Raw genomic sequence first — 6,854 nt, 5'->3', positions numbered from 1 at the left:
TTACTAAAAATATCACCGTTATAGCCCTGATGTCTGTTGATAGGGTGTGTAGAGTTATTTTATGAATCGGTATGTGCATACAGTGTTTGTAGTGAGTGCAGTCACTAGTAAAGAGAAAAGGAGTGGGCAGTGCAGCACTCTCCCCTTACATTATGAAATATCTTCTATGCCAAAGAGTATAGTACAGTAACTTAGCGCTGTTTTAAGCGGAGTGGCTTCCTTTTAATCAGAATGGGAGCTCCTGTCTTCATCTGGACGTCCTGATGCAGGCTTTTAATCGTTTCCATAAATTAGTTCCGAAATATTTTGGAATGGTTCCTACTATAAGGTCACGACCGACTAACAGGCTACATCTTTGCCAGACCTGACCCGTAGGTATGTAAGACCCTGTAAATATGACTTATGTTACTTTTGTTCTCCTTAAATAATAATAACATGATTTATCCAATATCCTTGTAAAAGCGACCCACCGATAAGCAGCTAAGGGCGTTCATTTCATTGTAATTTCATTCTAACGAGCTGCATGGTCACCGATGGTGTGTGTTCTTTCGGACATGTACGAAAGAACACATACCATCTTAGTATATATATACAGTTAACGCTCACCGTCCACTTGACCATCTTCTTCTTCTGTGCGAATGCACAAACAGTGCCCGAACTCTTACGGGAATCAGCAACGCGCCGCGAGTAATGAGTACAATGGGCGGGGGCACTACGAATGTAGTGCGGGACAATAGGTTGAGAATGTGGGTTTCGCTTGAGGCGTGCCAGAGATAAATCCCTGCAGTCGCGCTACCCTCTGTGTCCTCGGTGGCTCAGATGGATAGAGCGTCTGCCATGTAAGCAGGAGATCCCGGGTTCGAGTCCCGCTCGGGGCACACATTTTCATCTGTCCCCGTTGACGTATGTCAACGCCTGTAAGCATCTATGGGTGTTCATTTCGTTGTAATTTCAAATAAAACTACTACTACCACAACTACCACTACTATGCTATAAATCTGGGAACATGCCTGCAGACCGATTTAGAGTCGAACGACCACGAAAAATAACGGGAAGAAAGACAAAAGCTCAAGTGATCATCATTGGAAGAATTCTCAGGTAATTTAATCTGCCTAGGAACTATGCTAGAAAAGACTGTAGTGCAAATACAGAGCATAAAAGGAAGGCAGCGCGTTTCGTCATAGTTAGCTTTAGCACGCACGATGTGTAACGGAGATGCGCGTTTCGTCACAGGGTTATCTGGTAAGGGTGATAGGGTTACGGAGATGTTTAGCAAACTCAAGTGGAGACTCTGCAAGAGAGGCGCTCTGCATCGCATTGTAGCTTGCTGCCCAGGTTTCGAGAGAATATGTTTCTGGATGAGGTATCGAATATGTTACTTCCCCCTACTTATACCTCCAGAGGAGATCACGAATGTAAAATTAGAGAGATTCGAACGCGCACGGAGGCTTTCCGGCAGTCGTTCTTCCCGCGAACCATACACGACTGGAACAGGAAAGGGACGTAATGACAGTGGCACGTAAAGTGCCCTCCGGCACACACCGTTGGGTGGCTTGCGGAGTATAAATGTAGATGTAGATTTAGATTCCAGTGGCAGGCACTTCAAGAAAGGCGATGCGCTTCACGCCCTGATTTACTATTAAGTCTCCGTGATCGTACTTTCCTAGAAGTTAAGCAGCATATTATTTCCTCCTATGTAAACCTGCCGAATAGACGACGAAGGCTAAATGTGACAGATTCGGGCTCACAAGGCTACTTGCCAAAAATCACTCTTCCCACGGAATTTTAGCGGCTCAAACGTGAGGTAACAAACGGTGTACACAAATAATTCTCCAACACACACCATAACGTGGTTTGCGGAATATAGATTTAAATTAGGCCGCAGATATAGGTGTAGTGCAACATGCATGTGATCAGTAAGGCATGAATCGTTTGACTGTTTGCATCCTCAAACATAAGGTTTCAGTAGTAGTCTATATTCCAATTACAATTCGAGCGTCTTCAGCCATATTTTCTATTTACCTCTTTTATAACCAATGGATTCCTTGAAGTCAGAATTGCAGAACGACCTCATACGATTTCGTTCGTTTCTGCTGTCGCCATCAGCACCATCAGATAGACTGCAGCTGAGGTGGTAGAGAGCTGGTTGGGCAGTAATAAGGTGCTGGATTAACAAAACTGCATATATTGGAACAGTAGTTTACAAAAAACAGTCGAACACTTTACAAATAGTAATACTGTGATACTTTTTTCACAGTTATGTGAGGAATTAAAAAAAGAAAGATCTGATTTTAAGCTTTAAGGCCAACTAAAGCATACAGTGCTTCCTAGCTCGTTCTTGAATGCATTAAGGGGGGGATGTAACGGAAAATGTAAACATTTATCTACAAAACTGTTAGAACCGTATTTATTAATGTAAAAATCTAAAATTTTGTATGTGTAAAGCAAAAGATCCATGTTTTAAAGGAAAAATATAATAAAATATGCAGGATTAATATTTTGCCGGAAATTTGAATTTTTAATTTTTAAATACCTTTTTTATAAAATGCCATAACCCAAATTCTAATGATGCAATTAATCTCAAAATTTTATAGTAGTATGCTGATAAGGTTATAAGACCACTGAAATACAGTTACTAATTGTACAAATTTTATCATTAACAGAATTTATAATTTTGCACATCAAAAAATAACTTTTATTTCTACATACTGTCATCTAAAAACCAAATGTAATTGCAGGATCTCGTATCTTTTAGATCCAAGGAGACCTCAGAACGTTGTGAACAGTTCCTGAAAATTTCATAGCACATGCGCACATACGTTTTGAGAAAAGGCTTCTAATAACATAAAAAATATAAAACAGAGATAATGAGATTCAAATGTTTTCTTCTCATACTTCTGCACGTAATAAGCTTACGTCAATTTTAAAGTCCTCCATACTGAGACTCCTCATCCTCCAGGTTTCTCTTCTCACCTCTCCGATTCTGCCTGGCCTGTATTTGCAGGAAAGACACTGGTCTGTTAGCTTTCTTGATCCGGCTCTCCATTCCAACTTTTCTAGTGCTGTATTGTATGGATTTTTGTCTGTTATACTTTGAACAAAGGGGAATACCCTCACGAAATTCTTTAGTATATCTAACAACGTACTGGTCCTCAGCTTTGGAGAACATTCTCACCATTGCAGCAGCTTCCGTGCCCCCACTTGAGCCATTATAGTTTTTGGAACATGCTACTTCATGCTTTTCTCTCTACAGTTTCTTACTGTCTTCATTTTTAGACATTTTCCTTGTTTCACGCTGGAGCAGTTGTTGTTGATGTTGTTGTGGTCTTCAGTCCTGAGACTGGTTTGATGCAGCTCTTCATGCCACTCTATCCTGTGCAAGCTTCTTCACATCCCAGCACCTACTGCAGCCTACATCCTTCTGAATCTGCTTAGTGTATTCATCTCTTGGTCTCCCTCAACGATTTTTACCCTCCACGCTGCCCTCCAATACTAAATTAGTGATCCCTTGATGCCTCAGAACATGTCCTACCAATCGATCCCTTCTTCTGGGGATCAAACTCCTCTTCTCCCCAATTCTATTCAATACCTCCTCATTACTTTTGTGATCTACCCACCTAATCTTCAGCATTCTTCTGTAGCACCACATTTCGAAAGCTTCTATTCTCTTCTTGTCCAAACTGTTTATCGTCCATGTTTCACTTCCATACATGGCTACATTGCATACAAATACTTTCAGAAACGACTTCCTGACACTTATATCTATACTCGATGTTAACAAATTTCTCTTCTTCAGAAACGCTTTCCTTGCCATTGCCAGTCTACATTTTATATCCTCTCCACTTCGACCATCATCATTTATTTTGCTCCCTAAATAGCAAAACTCCTTTAATCCTATTAGTGTCTCATTTCCTATTCGAATTCCTTAGCATCACCCGAGTTAACTCGACTACATTGCTTTTGTTGATTTCATCTTATACCCTCCTTTCAAGACACTGTCCATTCCGTTCAACTGCTCTTTCAAGTCCCTTTCTGTCTCTGACAGAATTACAATGTCATCGGCGAACCTCAAAGTTTTTATTTCTTCTCCATGGATTTTAATACCTACTCCGAACTTTTCTTTTGTTTCCTTTATGCTTGCTCAATATGCAGATTGAATAACATCGGGGAGAGGCCCCAACCCTGTCTCACTCCCTTCCCAACCACTGCTTCCCTTTCATGTCCCTCCACTCTTGTAACTGCCATCTGGTTTCTGTACAAATTGTAAATAGCCTTTCTCTCCTTGTATTTTACCCCTGCCACCTTCAGAATTCGAAAGAGAGTATTCCGGTCAACATTGTCAAAAGCTTTCTCTAAGTCTACAAATGCTAGAAACATGGGTTTGCCTTTCCTTAATCTAGCTTCTAAGATAAGTCGTAGGATCAGTATTGCCTCACGTGTTCCCATATTTCTACGGAATCCAAACTGATCTTCCCCGTGGTCGGCTTCTACCAGTTCTGTCTGTAAAGATTTCGCTTTAGTATTGTGCAGCTGTGACTTATTAAACTGATAGTTCGGTAATTTTCACATCTGTCAACACCTGCTTTCTTTGGCATTGGAATTATTATATTCTTCTTGAAGTCTGAGGGTATTTCGCCTGTCTCATACATTTTGCTCACCAGATGGTAGAGTTTTGTCAGGACTTGATCTCCCAAAGCCGTCAGTAGTTCTAATGGAATTTTGTCTACTCCTGGGGCCTTGTTTCGACTTAGATCTTTCAGTGCTCTGTCAAACTATTCACGCAGTATCGCATCTCCCATTTCATCTGCATCTACATTCTCTTCCATTTCTATAATACTGTCATCAAGAACATCGCCCTTGTATAGATCCCCTATATACTTCTTCCACCTTTCTGCTTTCCTCTCTTTGCATAGAACTGAGTTTCCAACAAGGCTCTTGATATTGATGCAAGTGGTTCTCTTTTCTCCAAAGGTCTCTTTAATTTTCCTGTAGGCTGTATCTATCTAACCCCTAGTGGGATAAGCCTCTACATCCTTACATTTGTCCTCTAGCCATGCCTGCTTAGCCATTTTGCACTTCCTTTCGATATCATTTTTGAGAGCTTTGTATTCCTTTTTGCCTGCTTCATTTACTGCATTTTTATATTTTCTCCTTTCGTCAATTAAATTCAGTATTTCTTCTGTCACCCAAGGATTTATACTAGCCCTCGTCTTTTTAACTATTTGATCCTCAGCTGCCTTCACTACTTCATCCCTCAAAGCTACCCATTCTTTTTCTACTATATTTCTTTCCCCTATTCTTGTCAATTGATCCCTTATGCTCTCCCTGAAACTCTGTACAACCTCTGGTTTAGTCTGTTTATCCACTTCCCATCTCCATAAATTGTCACCTTTTCGCAAATTCTTCAGTTTTAATCTACAGTTCTTAACCAATAGATTGTGGTCAGAGTCTACATCTGCCCCTGGAAATGTCTTACAATTTAATACCTGGTTCCTAAATGTCTGTCTTACCATTATATAATCTATCTGAAACCTGTCATTATCTCCAGGGTTCTTCCATGTATACAACCTTCTTTTATGATTCTTGAACCAAGTGTTAGCTATGATTAAGTTATGCTCTGTGCAAAATTCTACCAGATGGCTTTCTCTTTCATTTCTTCCCCCTAACCCATATTCACCTACTACGTTTCCTTTTCTTCCTTTTCCTACTATCGAATTCCAGTCACCCATGACTATTAAATTTTCGTCTCCCTTCACTACCTGAATGATTTCTTCTATCTCAGCATACTTTCTTCAATTTCTTCGTCATCTGCAGTGGTAGATGGCATATAGACTTGTACTACTGTAGTAGGCGTGGGCTTCATGTCTATCTTGGCCAAAATAATGCGTTCACTATGTTGTTTGTAGTAGCTTACCCGAACTCCTTTTTTTTATTCATTATTAAACCTACTCATGCATTACCCCTATTTGATTTTGTATTTATAACCCTGTATTCGCCTGACCAAATGTCTTGTTCCTCCTGCCATCGAACTTCGCTGATTCCCACTTCTGGAGCAGTATTTAGACATAATTTCTAGATCTGAAGCTTTATCTGAGTCAATACCAATAACAGATACTACTCCTTACAGAGATGAATGATCACTTTTCATTCTGATCCCATCTACAGACACACATTGGTCAATAACATTTGTAGGAGATTCACTGTCATGAATATCTACCCCAGGATCTATTTATTTTTGGTTTATTTCCATCAGTTCCTCCACTGATTTCTTCATGGAAACTTTAGCAGTAACGCATGCACCATCAGACATCTCTTTATTTACTTTTTCAAAGCTTGCAGAAGATGGAAGCATGTTCAGAAAACCACACAATGAATTATCTGCTTCACTGCTCTGTACAAGGCATCTCAGAGGATATGCTAACCTAAAATTGCTTTCATAGGTACCAGTGTCAGTTTCTTTGGAGAAGAAAAATGTAAATTCATAGGTACACGAATTAAATGTAATTTAAAATCACAAGCTATTCCCACTCCTCTTTCTTCAACAACTATTGTGCATTCCGTATTTTCACAGCTAACACGTGAACATGAAAACTTCATAGCCTGACAGAGAAGCTCTAAATCAATAAATCTGAATCTAGTGGAATCCATATCAACATCATTCATGCACCTGTACGATTGTCCTGTCCCAAGTTTCGATGCTGAAGCTAAGAGCTTATGTTCTTCATTTCGAGATCCTTCCTCTTTTTTATTCGTAAACCGATTTCCATGAATCCTCCATTTATTAAATACAGTTTTTCCACCCCCGATCATGCCTAAATCTTTACATCCACATAAAAGTTTGCGAATTCAACCTA

The 6,854-nt window shown here is 39.9% G+C and overlaps 1 non-coding gene across 1 annotated transcript; it reads left to right on the top strand.

Annotated features, from left to right (window-relative positions):
* Positions 1 to 804: 804 nt before the first annotated feature.
* Positions 805 to 878, top strand: Trnat-ugu (transfer RNA threonine (anticodon UGU)). Its single transcript has one exon. It is a non-coding gene; the product is annotated as a tRNA-Thr (tRNA).
* The last annotated feature ends 5,976 nt before the right edge of the window (positions 879 to 6,854 follow it).

Source organism: Schistocerca cancellata, unplaced genomic scaffold, assembly GCF_023864275.1.
Source record: "Schistocerca cancellata isolate TAMUIC-IGC-003103 unplaced genomic scaffold, iqSchCanc2.1 HiC_scaffold_754, whole genome shotgun sequence".
NCBI lineage: Eukaryota > Metazoa > Arthropoda > Insecta > Orthoptera > Acrididae > Schistocerca > Schistocerca cancellata.
Note: the sequence above shows the minus strand (reverse complement) of the source record. Positions and strands in the feature narration are given on the sequence as shown.